Source organism: Aedes albopictus, chromosome 3 (assembly GCF_035046485.1).
Source record: "Aedes albopictus strain Foshan chromosome 3, AalbF5, whole genome shotgun sequence".
Lineage (NCBI taxonomy): Eukaryota > Metazoa > Arthropoda > Insecta > Diptera > Culicidae > Aedes > Aedes albopictus.
This window is the reverse complement of record NC_085138.1, coordinates 322123262-322142414: the sequence shown is the minus strand read 5'-3', so window position 1 is coordinate 322142414 and position 19153 is coordinate 322123262. Positions and strand designations below refer to the sequence as shown.

The 19153-nt window shown below is 38.8% G+C and overlaps 1 long non-coding RNA gene across 2 annotated transcripts; it reads right to left on the bottom strand.

The window, feature by feature from the left end:
* Positions 1 to 1972: 1972 nt before the first annotated feature.
* Positions 1973 to 18112, bottom strand: LOC134284197 (uncharacterized). Of its 2 annotated transcripts, none has more exons than XR_009995692.1 (3): positions 17798 to 18112; positions 13454 to 17742; positions 1973 to 7871 (listed from the first exon to the last, which is right to left on the bottom strand). It is a non-coding gene; the product is annotated as an uncharacterized LOC134284197 (long non-coding RNA). The 2 variants fall into 2 exon arrangements; XR_009995691.1 differs by having other exon boundaries at positions 1973 to 13752; positions 13920 to 17742; positions 17798 to 18110.
* Positions 18113 to 19153: the final 1041 nt, after the last annotated feature.

The window sequence follows — 19153 nt, the reverse complement described above, 5'->3', positions numbered from 1 at the left end:
ACCGTTATAAATTTGGACCAAAAAAATGGATCACCGAAAACGAACTTAAAAGATAGAAGTTCTAAAGATTCCAGGAGTATATTAGAGAAACTGTTGAGGAAGGTTTTCGGTGGGCAAGTTTTCCTTAACCCCTTGGAGCCGGATTGTTTCGCCACTGCTGTGCAACCTCGCTGGCCTCGAACACGTTTGTTCTGCTGGGTTTCATCGTCGAGGACATTATATGACCCCTCCGGCTCTAAAGAGTTAAACCATTCCGTGTTTGATAATCGCATCAATTGCAAACGAGGCTTTTTTGGAAGATTCGGAGCTAAAGGAGGAAGCCTATTTCAAACATAATCAAAAAGTAACATTGTATTCAGAAATTAGAAATGCCTATTCACGTACATTCTTCAAATTCGGAACGTCCAGGTTATTCGTAAAAACATTTGTTCTTCTCAAAACATCAGCATCATCTCTACAGCAGCTCCGCATCAGTCCGGAAATCCTGTCCATATTGGTTTTGCACATCTAACTACCGATTCCGAGATCGATTCAACCGGACTCAAATACGGCCAAAACGCAGCACTATCACATCCACAATATCGGTACAGCTAGCAAATCTAATAGCGCGTCCTGCTTTCGGGGCAGCATCAACTCTGACGGCAAAACAGGTATCCGCATCTTTAAACCGTTCCGACTTTTCTCGGCAATCTTTCGGATACGGTCCGAATCCTTCCACCACAATATAGTACTCAGCAATTCCATCTGAAAATTGATAAGAGAAGAAATCTGACTCTAGAAAATATTTAAGAAAATTCCGCAGACACCTACCTTGAAACTGTTGATCATTTTAGAACTTTGTTATATTGCTACTCAACCGGAAGAAAAATGTTTACCGAATTCCGTTCCGGGGTAAGTATTCCGGGGTAAGATCCAACGCGACCACCGTGTTGCGCTTGTGAAAACAGACTCAAAACAAACACCGGCCGTTGTTGCAATCAGGGCGACACATAAAAATATACTGCGGCATAGAAAAATTCAAGTAAACCATCTAAAACTTACTAACATCTTCGTATATTATACAGAAATAATTTTGATTGAAGATTTCTGATAGTTTATTAAGTATTTATTTGAATAAAAATGGAAATATTCGATAAAATAATTAAATATTATTGTTGATGTTCATTAAGTACGCTCTTATTCGAACGTAATCCTGAAACTCTTCCCGGTTGACAGATGTGCGAATGAACATCGCATTTGTTTTGGTTCATTCTCTTTCTCACACCGAAAATGAAGCTCTCACCTCACTCGAGACGACAATCAGAATCGAGCGACAAGAGTCGCGTGACAACGAGGTGAGAATTGTCGTCGCGTGTCGTACGACACGCAGAATAAACGTAACTATGCCCAGAGAAGTCGAGAAAAGTTCCCGAGCGGAACGAGAATCGAACCCTCCGTCTCCGGATTGGCGATCCATAACCTTATTCACAAGGCTAACTGGAGACCTCTGTAACTTCTCATGAAAATTAAGACAGTAATGAACTTTAAGGAATATAGGATATTGTTAATCCTAATATATTGCTTTTTTCACTGAAAATTTTCCTTACTTCGCTGAACAACATGACGTTTTCTTCCAGCGAAGGCTTACGCGATACAGAAAATCGCTGAATTTCACACTAACACTGCAGAAAATCTGTCAAGAATAACTCAATACACATGCATTTTCAGCGAAAAGATCTATTTGCGTGACAACAATCCACTCACATGCCTACCGGGCGGCCGCCGTCAAATATCAGGATTGCCAACTGTTCGGCGACTGCTGTCAGTTTTCTTTGTCGCCGAATCTGGCGCTGGGTCTTCGGCGCGGAAACCCAAAGGTGGGAATAAAATGTTGGGGTTTGCGCGCAATAGTATCCGATTAAGAAATAGTTATGTTAAGCGTTACCTCGCAACTTGGAAGAACATGGTGAACCTGCTTAGCTATGACAATGGATTACCCGCTTCGGCGGAAATTGCAACAGATGGCGCTAGTGAGCAGGAGTTTTTCACCTTTGAAAATGTATGAAGAAAATGATAAAAATCAGTTTTTAGACTAAAACAGATTTTTTTCAGAAAAAATATTTGGTACAGATTGTAGGCTATAATGATAGCAATCTACGTTACCAAATATTTTTTGTGTAAATTTCTTAATATTCAAAATATTTGAAAAAATGTTCAAATCGCCATACATTTTTGTCGACCGAAAACTTCTCCTCGATATTGGTTGCTCTTCCTTTTCTCATACATGGAATCACGTATGTACATGGAGTAATGTTTACTTACCCAACTGTCAAATAGAAATAAAACGAAGAACGAAAACAAAGTTTACAACGGCGCAGGACGGCAGTCACGAACGGAAAACAAAAAAAAAATAAATAAATGAAAAGTAAAAACGGTGCGTTCCGGAACTTCGATCAGCAGAATCAACGTCGTCCGCAGATAAATGTTTGTCGCTGGAGCTTCAATTTGTATCAGGTATGTATATTAGCAAGGCCAAGTGTGTACATTATTGAGAAATCCAGATAAATTTGGATTTTCATTGACAAATAAAGCATTATTTTTGAATGATGCGAATACAGCTTTGTCTATACCTATGTTTGTATTTTTTTCAAACTGTTGTCGTTTTGATTGTTTATTTGTAGAAACGATTTATAGAACGATTTATAGAACGATTTGTAGAACGCATTTAAAGTATTAAATTCACTAGTTGTAAGATTTTAGACGCGTTATTCGGTTTTAGAAGAGCAAAATTAAGCAGAGAATGAAATTTTCCTTTTCAACCGATGCTTAATGGACTACCTGCACCGGTTTCCGACATATTTCACCGCGAGAGGCGCTTCAAGTATACTTTTACTCTATCGGAAACTAATGGAAACATTCTAATGTTCCACCAAACTCCAACAGATGGCGACACGATAGTGCATACAAGCTTACAGTGATTACACCGAATTTGGGAAAATAATAATTTATTAATTTTTACTCCTGATTGAACTTAAGAAGACCATTTTAGTACACCTTGCAGTGCATTGTTTTAAATTTCTATTGCATTTTTTATGAGGCAAAGGAAATGTAATTATTTTGGTTAAAAAAGTGCATTTGAAAAGATTAAATATTTATTTTGTGCCGAAAATCGGTGCAGTACGGTAAAGCTGCTGATGCGAAATTTTTGACAGCTCATTTTGTGTAGGACCGCAACAACAAAAAGAAGTCGTGATCGCAGCAAAACAACGATAGGTACAAAAACTGAATCGGAAAAAACGCACGTATTTTATTTGAGTTTGCGGGTTTTATTCAGTGGCTGAAAACGGTTGGTACAACAAATTCCCAAAAAAGCATGCGATGCGAGAAGATTCCCGAAGAAAGTCAGTGAAAATCAGAAGTTTCCACTGGAGGATGGAAGGTAAGTCTTGTGTACCATCGTTGTTATGCCCAAAGAAAAAAATGTATATGTTTTTCAGGTCAGGATTGCCTCCTGATGGATCGAAATGAAAGAATCGGCCAACGGACTAGTGGAAAAGTTGAAGCAGCCCCAGCCCTCCGATTTAGTGAACAGTGCGCAGTGGCCTTTAAGACGTCTTCCCAAGATCCGGAACCGATGCTAGGGCTTCCGCCAACGTAGCTCCAGGTACTGGCAGTATTCAGTTTGGATTGTTAACCCGACAGGACTCACCGGAGGGATCTGTGGCAGGCAGATACGAGGAAGAGTCTAATCTGCTGAACTTGGTTCGCTTAGATGTCGGCTCCGAGGACGTGATCCATGGCCCAAAGCCAAAAATTTGGGCATCTACAATCCGGTTCATTTGACGACGACGACGACAGCTGGTAGTCCGATCGGTAATGGAAATGATTGAACAGAGATTGTTGAAACCTTTTCTCCGGCTTTAGTCGAAGTTAATGTTGTTTAATGAAAACAATCAAATAAAATTCATTGTATAAATCAAGCTTCTTTAGCTGCACTGAATATCACACTCCCCCAACTTTCATTGCTACATTTCTACTTCCCACCGGGGGCTTTGATCCTGAGATGCAGTTTGAAGGCAATCAGGTTTCAGGGCAATCAGAAAAATGCTTGAGAATTCGCAAAAAGTCTTATAAAGTTTTTCAATGTTAGGAGAACTTGATGAACCAGCTCCGACTATTTCAGACTAATGGCAAGAATGTCTTATAAAGTGTTTCAATGTTCTAGGAATGATATAACTTACAATGCGACATCTCGCATCTTGGGAGAACTTGGTGAACCAGCTTCGACTATATCAGACTAATCGCAAAAATGTCTTATAAAGTTTTTCAATGTTCTTGGAGAAAGAATGATATAACTTTCAATGCGTCACCTCGCATCTTGAGAGAACTTGATGAACCAGCTTCAACTATTACAGACTAATGGCAAGAATGTCTTATATAAAGTGTTTCAATGTTCTAGGAATGATATTACTTTCAATGCGTCACCTCGCATCTTGGGAGAACTTGGTGAACCAGCTCCGACTATTTCAGAATAATCGCAAAAATGTCTTATAAAGTTTTTCAATGTTCTTGGAGAAAGAATGATATAACTTTCAATGCGTCACCTCGCATCTTGAGAGAACTTGATAAACCAGCTTCAACTATTACAGACTAATGGCAAGAATGTCTTATATAAAGTGTTTCAATGTTCTAGGAATGATATTACTTTCAATGCGTCACCTCGCATCTTGGGAGAACTTGGTGAACCAGCAAGTATTTCAGCGTTTTAGGGAAAGAATTCAATGAATCACCTCGCATCTTGAGAGAACTTGGTGAACCAGCTTCGACTATATCAGACTAATCGCAAAAATGTCTTATAAAGTTTTTCAATGTACTTGGAGAAAGAATGATATAACTTTCAATGCGTCACCTCGCATCTTGAGAGAACTTGATGAACCAGCTTCAACTATTACAGACTAATGGCAAGAATGTCTTATATAAAGTGTTTCAATGTTCTAGGAATGATATTACTTTCAATGCGTCACCTCGCATGTTGGGAGAACTTGGTGAACCAGCTCCGACTATATCAGAATAATCGCAAAAATGTCTTATAAAGTGTTTCAATGTTCTAGGAATGATATAACTTACAATGCGTTACCTCGCATCTTGGGAGAACTTGGTGAACCAGCAAGTATTTCAATGTTTTAGGGAAAGAATTCAATGAATCACCTCTTGAGAGAACTTGGTGAACCAGCTCCGACTATTTCAGAATAATCGCAAAAATGTCTTATAAAGTGTTTCATTGTTCTAGGAATGATATAACTTACAATGCGTCACCTCGCATCTTGGGAGAACTTGGTGAACCAGCTTCGACTATATCAGACTAATCGCAAAAATGTCTTATAAAGTTTTTCAATGTTCTTGGAGAAAGAATGATATAACTTTAAATGCGTCATCTCGCATCTTGGGAGAACTTGATGAACCAGCTTCAACTATTTCAGACGAATGGCAAGAATGTCTTATATAAAGTGTTTCAATGTTCTAGGAATGATATTACTTTCAATGCATCACCTTGCATCTTGGGAGAACTTGATGAACCAGCTTCAACTATTACAGACTAATGGCAAGAATGTCTTATTTAAAGTGTTTCAATGTTCTAGGAATGATATTACTTTCAATGCGTCACCTCGCATCTTGGGAGAACTTGGTGAACCAGCTCCGACTATTTCAGAATAATCGCAAAAATGTCTTATAAAGTGTTTCAATGTTCTAGGAATGATATAACTTACAATACGTCACCTCGCATCTTGGGAGAACTTGGTGAACCAGCAAGTATTTCAACGTTTTAGGGAAAGAATTCAATGAATCACCTCGCATCTTGAGAGAACTTGGTGAACCAGCTTCGACTATATCAGACTAATCGCAAAAATGTCTTATAAAGTGTTTCAATGTTCTAGGAATGATATAACTTTCAATGCGTCACCTCGCATCTTGGGAGAACTTGATGAACCAGCTTCAACTATTTCAGACTAATGGTAAAAATGTCTTATATAAAGTGTTTCAATGTTCTAGGAATGATATAACTTACAATGCGTCACCTCACATCTTGGGAGAACTTGGTGAACCAGCTTCAACTATTTCAGACTAATGGCAAGAATGTTCTAGGAATGATATTACTTTCAATGCGTCACCTCGCATCTTGGGGAAACTTGGTGAACCAGCTCCGACTATTTCAGAATAATCGTAAAAATGTCTTATAAAGTGTTTCATTGATCTAGGAATGATATAACTTACAATGCGTCACCTCACATATTGGGAGAACTTGGTGAACCAGCAAGTATTTCAATGTTTTAGGGAAAGAATATGATATAACGTTCAATGAATTACCTCGAATCTTGAGATAACTTGGTGAACCAGCTCCGACTATTTCAGAATAATCACAAAAATGTCTTATAAAGTGTTTCATTGTTCTAGGAATGATATAACTTACAATGCGTCACCTCGCATCTTGGGAGAACTTAGTGAACCAGCAAGTATTTCAATGTTTTAGGGAAAGAATTCAATGAATCACCTCGCATCTTGAGAGAACTTGGTGAACCAGCTCCGACTATTTCAGAATAATCGCAAAAATGTCTTATAAAGTGTTTCATTGTTCTAAGAATGATATAACTTACAATGCGTCACCTCACATATTGGGAAAACTTGGTGAACCAGCAAGTATTTCAATGTTTTAGGGAAAGAATATGATATAACTTTCAATGAATCACCACGCATCTTGGGAGAACTTGGTGAACCAGCTCCGACTATTTCAGAATAATCGCAAAAATGTCTTATAAAGTGTTTCATTGTTCTAGGAATGATATAACTTACAATGCGTTACCTCGCATCTTGGGAGTACTTGGTGAACCAGCTTTGATTGTTTCTGAATTTACCTAAGAATTTTATATGAAATATTTAAAGTTTTAAGAGAAAAAAATATGATTTAAAAATAGTCTTGCAATGCGTCCTCGCTTTTAAAAATAGTCTTGCAATGCGTCACCTCGCAACTTGGGAGAACTTGATGAGCCAGTTTTGATTGTTTCTGATTTTACTTAAGAATTTTATATGAAATATTTTAAAATTTAAGAAGAAAAAATATGATTTGAAAATAGTCTTGCAATGCGTCACCTCGCAACTTGGGAGAACTTGGTGAACCAGCTTTGATTGTTTCTGATTTGACTTAAGAATTTTATATGAAATATTGCTTTTTTCACTGAAAATTTTCCTTACTTCGCTGAACAACATGACGTTTTCTTCCAGCGAAGGCTTACGCGATACAGAAAATCGCTGAATTTCACACTAACACTGCAGAAAATCTGTCAAGAATAACTCAATACACATGCATTTTCAGCGAAAAGATCTATTTGCGTGACAACAATCCACTCACATGCCTACCGGGCGGCCGCCGTCAAATATCAGGATTGCCAACTGTTCGGCGACTGCTGTCAGTTTTCTTTGTCGCCGAATCTGGCGCTGGGTCTTCGGCGCGGAAACCCAAAGGTGGGAATAAAATGTTGGGGTTTGCGCGCAATATAAAAAGTTTGAGAAGACTTGATGAACGAGGTTATCAATATCACGTATGTACTATTTTTCAAAAATGTAAGCGAAAGTGTATGAATAAATAAAAATAGTCATGTAATGCGTCACACCGAAGCTTCTTAAAAACTAAATGCATTAATCACTTACGCACTGTTTGATACTTTCAACTTTGGAAAAGATGGTGAACCTACCCATGGATTTTCGGATTTTTTTATAGTGTCCAACAGAAGACCCCAACCCCAAGGTTCTTTTTATTACTCACAAAAATAACAATAATAACAGTACAACGCTGTAGGTCGCCAGATATATTGAACAGCCATGCATGCCAGAAGAAACTGTAAGTGTTAAACAAAAAGATAAAAATTACAATAAGAACGAATTCACAACTTCCAAAGTGAGCATCTCAATTTACCCTTCCCATCGTGTATTATTTTAACGGTTATTTCTAATACTCTATATCGTCTATCGCACAATCACGGCCCTCGCATTGTTTTAAATACCGCTACCTAGTAAGCACTTGACGAATTCCTGGAGAAATCCCTAAGAGAAATCTTGGAAAAAAAACATTAATGAGCTCTAAGAGGAATCCCTCAAGGAACTCCTGGAACGAACCCTAATGGTGCTTCTCGAAAAAACCCTGAAGGAACTTCTTGATTAAACTTAGAAGGTACTTTTGAAGGAATCTGTGAAGGAACTCCTGGATAAATTTTTGAAGGATCTTCTGGAGAAATCCCTGAAGGAACTCCTGGAAGGATTTCTAATGGATTCCTTTGAAAAATTTCTACAGGAACTCTCGGAATAAATCTTGAATGAACTCCTGGAGGAATCCCCGAAGAAATCCCTGGAAGATCTCCAGAAGGATTCACTGGAAGAACTCCTGGGCATTGTTTTAAATACCGCTACCTAGTAAGCACTTGACGAATTCCTGGAGAAATCCCTAAGAGAAATCTTGGAAAAAAAACCATAAATGAGCTCTAAGAGGAATCCCTCAAGGAACTCCTGGAACGAACCCTAATGGTGCTTCTCGAAAAAACCCTGAAGGAACTTCTTGATTAAACTTAGAAGGTACTTTTGAAGGAATCTGTGAAGGAACTCCTGGATAAATTTTTGAAGGATCTTCTGGAGAAATCCCTGAAGGAACTCCTGGAAGGATTTCTAATGGATTCCTTTGAAAAATTTCTACAGGAACTCTCGGAATAAATCTTGAATGAACTCCTGGAGGAATCCCCGAAGAAATCCCTGGAAGATCTCCAGAAGGATTCACTGGAAGAACTCCTGGAGGATTTTTTTAAAAAAATCCAAGATGAATCCATGAAAGAACATTAGGAGGATTTCCCGGAAGAACTCCTGGAAGGATCCCCAATGGAACTCCTTGCGAAATCCCTGAAGGAATTCCTGGATTGAACCATTAAAAAACTCCAAAAGGATTCTCTGAAACAACTCCTGGAAGAATCTCAAAAGAAACTTCTTGAAGGAACTCCTGGAATTAATCCCAGAAGCAACTTCTGATGAAACTCCTTGAGCAATCCCTGAAGGAACTCCTGGTGAAAACACTAAAGGAGTTCCTCGATAAATCACTGAAGGAACTCCTGGAGGGATCCCTGAAGGAATCCCTGCATAAATCCCTGAAACAACTCCTGGTGGAATCCTCCTTGAAAACCCCTGATGGAACTCTCAGAAGAATCCCAAATGGTACTCCTAGATTGAACCTTTGAACAATCTCTGAAGGAACTCCTGGATAAATCCCTGAAGGAAATCCTTAACAAATTCATAAAGGAACATTTGAAGGAATCCCTGAAGAAACTCTTGAAAAAATCCCTGAAGGAACTCTTGGATAAATCCTTGAAAGAACTCCTAGTGGAATCCCGAAAGGAACTCCAGAATAAATCCCTGAAGGAACTCTCCAAATGGAACTTCTTAAAGGAACTGCTGGGTTAAATCTTGGAGCAATCTCTGTTGAAGGAATCTCTGAGGAACCCTGGATAATCCTTGAAAAAACTTCTGGTGGAATCCCGGATGGAACTCCTGGATAAATCCCTGAGGGAACCGTTGGAGAAATCCCTGAATCAACTCCTGGATGAATCACTGGAGGAAATCTTGAAGGAAGCCCGGTTAAAACTCCTGGATAAATCCCTGAAGGAACTCCTGGGAGAATCAATAATGGAACTCCTGGATAAATCTCGGAAAGAACTCTTGGAGGAATCCTTGAAGTAACTCCTGGATAAATCCCTTAAGGAACCCCTGGTAGAATCCCAGAAGGAACTCCTGGAGGAACCCCTGAAGCAACTCTTGGAAGAATCCCAAATGAAACTTCTTGAAGCAACTCCTGGATTAAACAATGGAACAATCTCTGAAGGAATCACTGGATTGAACTTCTGAATAAGTCCCTGAAGGAACTCCTGGATGAATCCCTGAAGGAACATCTGGTGGAATCCCTGAAGTTATTCCTGGAAAAAATCCTGAAGGAACTCTCAGAAGAATCCCAAATGGTTCTTCCTAAAAGAATTGGGTTTGACCTTGGAACAATCTCTGAAGGAACTCTTGGAAGATTTCCGGATGGATCTCCTTGAGAAAACCTTGAAGATACATTTGGCAGATTCGCCGAAGGAACTCCTGAATAAATCCTTGAAGGAACTCCTGGTGGAATCCTGATATAAACTCCAGGAAAAATCCCTGAAGGAACTCTTGGAAGAATCCCAAATGGGACTTTTTAAAGGAACTCCTGGATTAAACCTTGGAACAATCTCTGAAGGAACTCCTGGATAAATGCCTTGAGGAATTCCTGAAGGAATCCCGATAGGAACTCCTGGGTAATTTTCTGAAGGTTTATGAATTCTACCTTGAAGGTGCTCCTGAAAAAATCTGTGAAGAAATTCCTGAAAAAATGTGAAGTAACTCTTGGAGGAATACCCATGATAAATCTCGAAATTATTCCTGGAAGCAAGCCTGCGGGGAAGTCTGGGAATCCCTGAAGAAATCCCTTAGAAGAACTCCAGAAGGAATTACTTAAGGCAATCCTTGGAGGAATCCGTGAAAGAACTCTAAATAGATTCCCTGAAGGAACACCCGAAAGGAGATGGAACTCTTTGAGAAATCCTTGAAGGAACTCCTGGAATAAACCTTGAAGGAGTTCCTGAAGGAAACTATGAAGAAATTCCTGAGTAAATGTGTGAAGGAACTCTTGAAAGAATCCCTGCAGAAACTCATGGAGGAGTCCCTGAAAGAACAGCTGGAAGATTCTAGAAGGAACTCCAGGAAGATTCGCTAAAAGAAATCCTGGACGAATCCCAGAAAAATCTCTAGTAGGATTCCATGACGAAATCTCTGAAGGGACTTCTGGTAGGATTCCGAATGGAATTCCATAAAAAAGCCTTAAAGAACCTACTGGATTAAACTTTGAAGGAACTGCTACATAAGTTCCTGAGAAAAAAAAACCTTGGAGGCATCCCTGCAAAACTCCTTGAGAAATCTCTGAAAAAATCTGGAATAAACCTTGGAGGAAATCCTGGAGGAATCACAGGAGGAGTTACTGGCGGTATGCCTGAAAGGATCCTATAACAGTTCCCCGAATACTATTACCCCGAATACCACTTCCCCGAAAATCAATACCCCGAATAGACAGTTACCCCGAATGACACATTACCCCGAGAGCCATTTCCCCGAATATACCGTTACCCCGAAAACCATTTCCCCGAATGACACTTACCCCAAATGCTACTTCCTGTCTTTTAATTCATAAGACTTTTACCCCAGAATTTTTTATTTGCTGGAATAGTTTTCACCTATAATATATGTAAATGGTGCTGCACTGATAATGAATGCAAACAGTATGAAACTTAATATCAGGTATTTTTCCTTCTTTTGTTTAACTGCTGTTCTTTCGAGTCTGGGAATAATGAGAGAATAAAGAAATACAGGGGATGGCCAAAATGTTTGGGATAGGCAACTTTTTTTTCTCTCACAAAAAAGTTCAACAAGCTATTTATAACTTTTCATAGGGCGCAACAAAAAATCTCAAATTTTGACTGTTTGTCAACCTATTATGTGTGCATCATTGGTACAAATTTGGGCTCGATTGATAAATCTTTCGCAAAGTTAGAACCGTTCGGGTAAAACACTATTTTTCAAACAACTCATTTTTGAGGTGTCATATCTCGGAAACCAGTGAACCGAATTGAATGAAATTTTGAACGTATACTAACAATATACAAATGCTTCACAAACTATTAAAACATAGAAACTTTTTGAACGTTGAGAAAAGTTATCATAGATTGACACTTTTTGGATTTTTCTTGAAAAAATGTATTTTTTTACATCAATGTCAATACATTTTAGTGTTGATATCTAAAGATTTTCCACTTCTGTTCTCATGTTATCTCTAATCAGATATATTAGAGCCTTTTTAGATTGAAGGAAGAACACATTTAGTAATTTTTGTGTGGTATTGCTAATTTGACTTATTTTCCTCTATATGGGTAAAAATTTCAATCCGGTATAACTTAATTCGCCGTGAGAAAATATTACATTTTATAACGTCGTATTAAGTATCAATATATTGTTGATAAACGTTATAAAATTCATTCAATTCGGTTCACTGGTTTCCGAGATATGACAGTTCAACAATTAGTTGTCTAAATAATAGTGTTCTACCCAAACGGTTCTAACTTCGCGAAAAATTAATCAATCCAGCCCAAATTTGTACCAATGATGCAGGTTGACAAACAGTCAAAATTTCAGATTTTGATTTTTTTATGCACTCTATGAAAAGTTACAGCATGTTTATTTTTTTTGTGGGAGAAAAAAAGTTGCCTATCCCAAACATTCTGGCCATCCTCTGTAGCTCATTTAGAATAAATAGAAAAAGCAGTACAGTGAAATGATTAGGCGAGTTATATAGGGTACTGCTCCTCTATCGCCTCTATCCAATTCAAACTGCCTATGACAGTTCCACTTTGCTTCATGGACTGTGTACAACTTGCCCTAAAACTGATAAGCTAAACAATTAATCACGGTAGCAATATGAGACGAAAAAACAACCTACGATAAAAGAAGGAAAAATCTCCATTAAATGCATTTGCTCCACACCATAATCTTAATATAAACGCCTAAGTCTAGAAAGAATAGCCGATGCACAAAAGAAGGAAAAATTACTGATAAAAATTAAGTTCATTTTTCCAGACAACATTTTCCTTTGACAACACAATTGAAAAATATGTTTTCGGGGTAATCATCTATTCGGGGAAATGGGCTATTCGGGTAATGGCATTCGGGGAAATGGAACATTCGGGGTAATGTTATTCGGGGTATTGGAATTCGGGGTACTGGACCATTCGGGGTATTGGTTTTCGGGGAGATGGTTTTCGGGGTAGTGGAATTCGGGGAACTGTTATAGGACCACTCCTGGAAAGATATTATTGGTATTCCTTACAAAATGCCTCGCTAATGGAACTACTTGAGAAATCTCTGAAGGAACTCCTGAAATAAACTTTGAAGGAACTCTTGGACGAATCTCCGAGGAAACTTCTGGAGGAACACTTGGAGAAAAAAATATTCAAAGAAACCACCGGAAGAACTCCTGGAGGAATCTCTAAATCCTGGAGGAATCCATGAAAAAACTCCAAAAAGATTGCATAAAGAAACTCCTGTAAAGAATCCTACAAGAAACGCCTGGACAAATTACTTGAGGAACCCATAGATTCGCTAAAGGAACTCCGGAAGAATTCTTGTAGAAGTCCTGAACGAACCCTTGAAAAAATAGGTATCAAATTGTATGACCTTCCAATCGTGATATATCATCAGCTGATTGGTATATTGAAAAGTCGTAGAAGAACATAGAGCACCTAATTGGATTTGTGTTTAGTATCGAGATCCATTTCTTCGGTGAACCATCTTACCCCTCCGGCTCCCAATTTCCTACCTTGCTGCTGGGTTGTTGATTCTCTCCGATGTTTGAGCAGACTTCCTTCTTGAATTAGCACGAAGGTGCGCAACACCTGGACACTCTTCATCAGCACATTGCCGTCGGAAGTTTGCTTCGTCCCGTCTAACCGTCCATGGGTCAACAGCAATGCGCTTCAACATGAAAGCCAGCGTCGAAGTAGACAAGACCAAGCTCTGGTGGTTCCCAACAAAGGTATTGCCTTCATTAAGGCCCAAGGAATACTCCCGAGACGATCAGACGTAATTCATCACACTTCAGAAGCTCGTCCATCGTTTCTACAAATAAACAATCAAAACGACAACAGTTTGAAAAAAATACAAACATAGGTATAGACAAAGCTGTATTCGCATCATTCAAAAATAATGCTTTATTTGTCAATGAAAATCCAAATTTATCTGGATTTCTCAATAATGTACACACTTGGCCTTGCTAATATACATACCTGATACAAATTGAAGCTCCAGCGACAAACATTTATCTGCGGACGACGTTGATTCTGCTGATCGAAGTTCCGGAACGCACCGTTTTTACTTTTCATTTATTTTTTTTTTGTTTTCCGTTCGTGACTGCCGTCCTGCGCCGTTGTAAACTTTGTTTTCGTTCTTCGTTTTATTTCTATTTGACAGTTGGGTAAGTAAACATTACTCCATGTACATACGTGATTCCATGTATGAGAAAAGGAAGAGCAACCAATATCGAGGAGAAGTTTTCGGTCGACAAAAATGTATGGCGATTTGAACATTTTTTCAAATATTTTGAATATTAAGAAATTTACACAAAAAATATTTGGTAACGTAGATTGCTATCATTATAGCCTACAATCTGTACCAAATATTTTTTCTGAAAAAAATCTGTTTTAGTCTAAAAACTGATTTTTATCATTTTCTTCATACATTTTCAAAGGTGAAAAACTCCTGCTCACTAGCGCCATCTGTTGCAATTTCCGCCGAAGCGGGTAATCCATTAAAAAAAATTGAACCGTGTCCAGCCCCTATTCTAAGCACTTTTACGCATGCGCTTTGAAATTAAGTGTATTGCGCTTAGCAAGAAAAATTTTAGTTTCACACTTTTACCGATCTGTCAGTCAGTTGTGCGCAAGAGTGAATCTCTTATCATGGGCAGTATCCATATTTGTATTACTTAAAACATACCCAACCGGTATCAACCGCGTTCGATCAGTACAAGACTGAATGCAACAAATAATGGCACAACCAATCGAATCAGTAACAATTCCAGAAAATATTGTTTTATTTCCATTTCATTAAAACAATCTCGAAAGGGACCATAATGAGTTAACTTACCTTTCCACGCAAGTTATCAACAACAACAATCAGCCGGTGGGCGAGCGTCGATGTTTGTTTTGGTCGCAGACAATAGAAACGTGCTGCGAGTAGCTTTGGCGTGCAACGACGTCGTCTGCTTCCTTGCTCCTGATTGGCTGCGCGCAACTGGAGTGGAGCTGCGCGTAACTGACCGGCGCGCAAATTGCGCAACGAAAGAAAAACTATACAAAATATTCGCAATACTAGTTCAATGTTTGCTATATTATGTATTTTTTACCGATAGGAATAAGCAGTGTATCGAAAAGTAACTGAAAATGTTCAAAACTGCTTAAAAATAATATTTTTTTCGAATTATAAATAATTTTTATTTCTGGAGATAATAATCATTAGTAAAAGGAATGGCACTATTGCTTTTCTAAAAATTATTATTAAACATGGATATTCATTTCAAAGTTTAAACGTATGTTTTTAAAATTCCGGACAACTCTTCAAAATTTGCAATTGCGAAAACTGTGTGAAAATGATTTAATTTTATTAACATGTTTGGGCATATATATTCTTTTCCAGATTGCTCATGATATAAGTAAATTAATGTTTGAAAAAATCGACTCCATTTTAGCGCAATTCTTAAAAATAAAAAAGGTCATTTTTCAGGGATACTTCTTCAAAGGGCATGTTTTTGAACTTATTGGCGAGGTAGTTTTACTAGAGAACGGAATTATAACATTCGAAACCATTTAAAACAGAGTGTCAATGTTCGACCAAAAATTAGTAGGTATTTTCTCAGGCCAGTTTCTTAATGTGGAGAGTTTTTCGATCAAAAATAAACAAAAATGAGTCGGTGTTCGGTGACATGTCATGCGTACATAACTGCTAACAATTATTCATATTATTGCATTATTTTTTAGCGTACAATTTTTATTCGCTACAGGTTATTAAAACGCTGAAAAATAAAAAAAAACAGCAATTTGCCCAATACTTTAATTTGTGAGATGAATTCATTCATCCATATCTTCAATAATACTTATCATTTTTTCAAATTTCTTCAGGCTGTTCTAAACTTGACTATCAGAGCGGTCATGATTAACAAAACTTTCAATCATGATTAACCATTGATGATTAAAAGTCCAATTTCAGTGATTATTGATTATGATTAATATGATATTTAGGATGATTAAAGATTATGATTAATGATTAAAATTGGTTTTATCTGTGATTATTGATTATGATTAATGATTAAAATGGCTTATTGAATAAAAATCATGATTAATCAATCACAAAAAACCGGAAATGATTAAAATATATTTGGTGCCTAAAATATTTTTGAAGTTTCAGAAGTAAAAGATAACTCTGTGAAAAAATAATCATAAATTATATTATTTACAACAGCATTTGAACCAATACAAATTGGATCATATGTTTTATATGGTGATTTCCGATACACTCCTGATCTGGAGGAATCCCCTAGGGAATCCTTTTTGGAAATGCAAGAAATCACCGGAAATTCCTGGAATAACCCCCGATGGCAATGCCTGGGGGAACCCCTGCTGGGACTGGCAGGAGGAATCCCCGGTGAGAATAGCTGGGGAAATCCTTAGTGCAGTGGGAACGGGTGGGAATTGCTGGAGGAATCCCCAGCGAGAATGGCTTGGGAAATCCCTAGAGGAGATCGCTGGAAGAATCCCCGGTGGGAGCGCCAGGAAGAATCCCAGCTGGGAATCGCTAGAGGAATCCTCGATGGAGATCGCAGAAAAAATCCCTGGTGAGAATGCCTGGAAAATTCCCCGGTGAGAATGGCTAGAAAAATTCATGAAGGGAATACCAAGAGGAATCCCCCGTCCCTGGTGGGGATTGCTGGAGAGATCCCCTGTGGTATTGCCAGGAGGAATTCCCATTGGAAATGGCTGGAGGAACCCGCGGTGGGAATGCTAGGAGGAATCCCTGGTGGAAATGTCTGGAGAAATCCCACCGGGGATTCCTCCAGTAATTTCGACCAGGGATTTCTCCAGACACTCCCACCAGGGATTTCTCCTGGTAGGTGGGTGCTCCCATCCCTACCTGAAGGAATACTTGGTGGAATTGAGTGCAGGAATATCCGTTGGGGATCGCTAAATGCATCCCCGGTGAGAATGTCTGGAGGAATCCCTGGTGGGAATCACTGAAGAAGCAAGAGAAAAAGATGGATGATATTAAAAAAAAAAAAAAAGTCAATACTGTAATCGAATCAGTCACCCTCAGCATGGGTATTCAGCATGATCATGCTGAGGGTGACGGGTTCGATTCCCGGTCGTTCCATGAACTTTTCGTAATGGAAATTTCCTTCACTTCCTTGGGCATAGAGTATCTTCGTGCCTGCCACACGATATACACACGCAAAAAGGTCATTAGCAGAGGAAGCTCGCAGTTAGTAACTGTGGAAGTGCTCATAGAACACTAAAGCAGGCTTTGTCCTAGTGGGGACGTTACGCCAAGAAGAGGAAAAATGTCAATTTCTGGTAACTTTTTCTTACCGATATAGCGACCGATTCCGTGACCAGTTGCTCCTATGCTGAATTTGCACTTGCTATTGGGCCACTGCGCTGACTGAGGGCAGGATCTGGACTTGGTTTTGGTCGCTGTTTTGCTGCAGGCCAACGAGGTGAACCGGGGTGCCGCTCTGTTTTAGCATTTCAGCTTGTACTTGGACACTCTACTTTAATCGAACCTGGAACTGCACCTTGTCCTTCCTCATTCCGCATCTTTGTCGTACCACTTTCGTCCCTACTTTTCCGCTGTACCTACTCCAAGTGAAACTTGCTCCGTCAGGTTTCGTCCGTCGTGGCAGAGCCAGAAAAACGCCGACAACGGGCGCGTTGGGGATCTTGCTTACATTTCACATCTTCTCCGGCTGACCATGCCCTCCGGGCATAATCCTGCGTTTCAGGGAATATGACTTGCGGCCTCCTCTAGTGTTGGAGAAACACCGACATGTTTTTAATTTACCTGTAATGGAATACATTCAGTCAAATCATAATCATTTTATTATAGTTCTACTTACAGAAAATTACGAAGACTAGCGACAAACTTCCTACGTCCAAAATCAATGTTAACGAGTGATTTCTGTTCCGCCTAGTTGGCCAGAACCACCCGTTTAATCTGGCAAGATCGGATCGATCAGATTATTCCGCTGCTGTTCCTCCTGCGCCAAAATCAAGAACCGTGCAGTTTGACATTTCTGAATATAAACATGAGAAGAGCTCCCAGATGTTGCTATTTTCTGAGAGGTGAAAAAATAGTTCACCATGTCAGGGTTGCCAAAAAGAGCCGAAAACTACTTCGCATGGTGACTTTTATTTCAAAATGTGGTGAATATCTCAGTTTTTGAAAATTTGTATGAAAATCAGGAGCGCATATAAAAAAAATCTGAGAACGGCAATAATCATCAAAAATGCGTGCCTTTCAAAGAAAAATATAAAATATGGGGGTTAGGTCTGACGGGAATAGTCTATTACGTAATTTGTCTTCCGGGTCACTAATCCATTCCCATCTGCAGAACGACGCATATCCATCGATGATCTTTGATAGCATTTCCACCACCGGGCCCATTGGCAGCATGATTCCGTCCGTAATTTCGTTCTGATCCAGATCCTGATCCGTTATCTCCTCCGATCTCGTCATCATACACACCATCCGACAGTTAAGGGCGGACGGGACGGTCGAGGAAATATCCGCCATTGCTCTGTGGCTACTAAGATGGTAATCTCAGATTCTACTTCATATTTTGCAACAAAAACCATATTCGACGAATCCATCGTTTGGACCAATCCGCAACGATATGATGGAAGTCATTATGGAGGAAGTCTAATGTCGATCATGTTTGGGTGCATGTGAAATAACATTTCGAATTAAATATCGCAAGATTGATTATATCAATAATCAAATTACCATTTACCTTTATTTGTAATCGCCAACACCACTTGGAACAAATCGGGAAACATCTCAAACCGTTTTTCACTGCCTTCAAAATGGTAGTTCCGAGCAAGACTCCGAGCTGCTGCTGCTGATGTTGCCGCCGTCATCGTTATTGTTCACGAGTTCATTTCCTATATTATTTATGTGTGAAACACTATAGATTTTTACTATGTGGTCTTCACACATAAATCATAAAAGCAATCATCATATGTGTTATGACGTTATATTATGATATTAATTTGTATTGTGCTTTTAAAATGTTATGTGTTTTGACACATATAAAAAAATATTGCTTTTTTCACTGAAAATTTTCCTTACTTCGCTGAACAACATGACGTTTTCTTCCAGCGAAGGCTTACGCGATACAGAAAATCGCTGAATTTCACACTAACACTGCAGAAAATCTGTCAAGAATAACTCAATACACATGCATTTTCAGCGA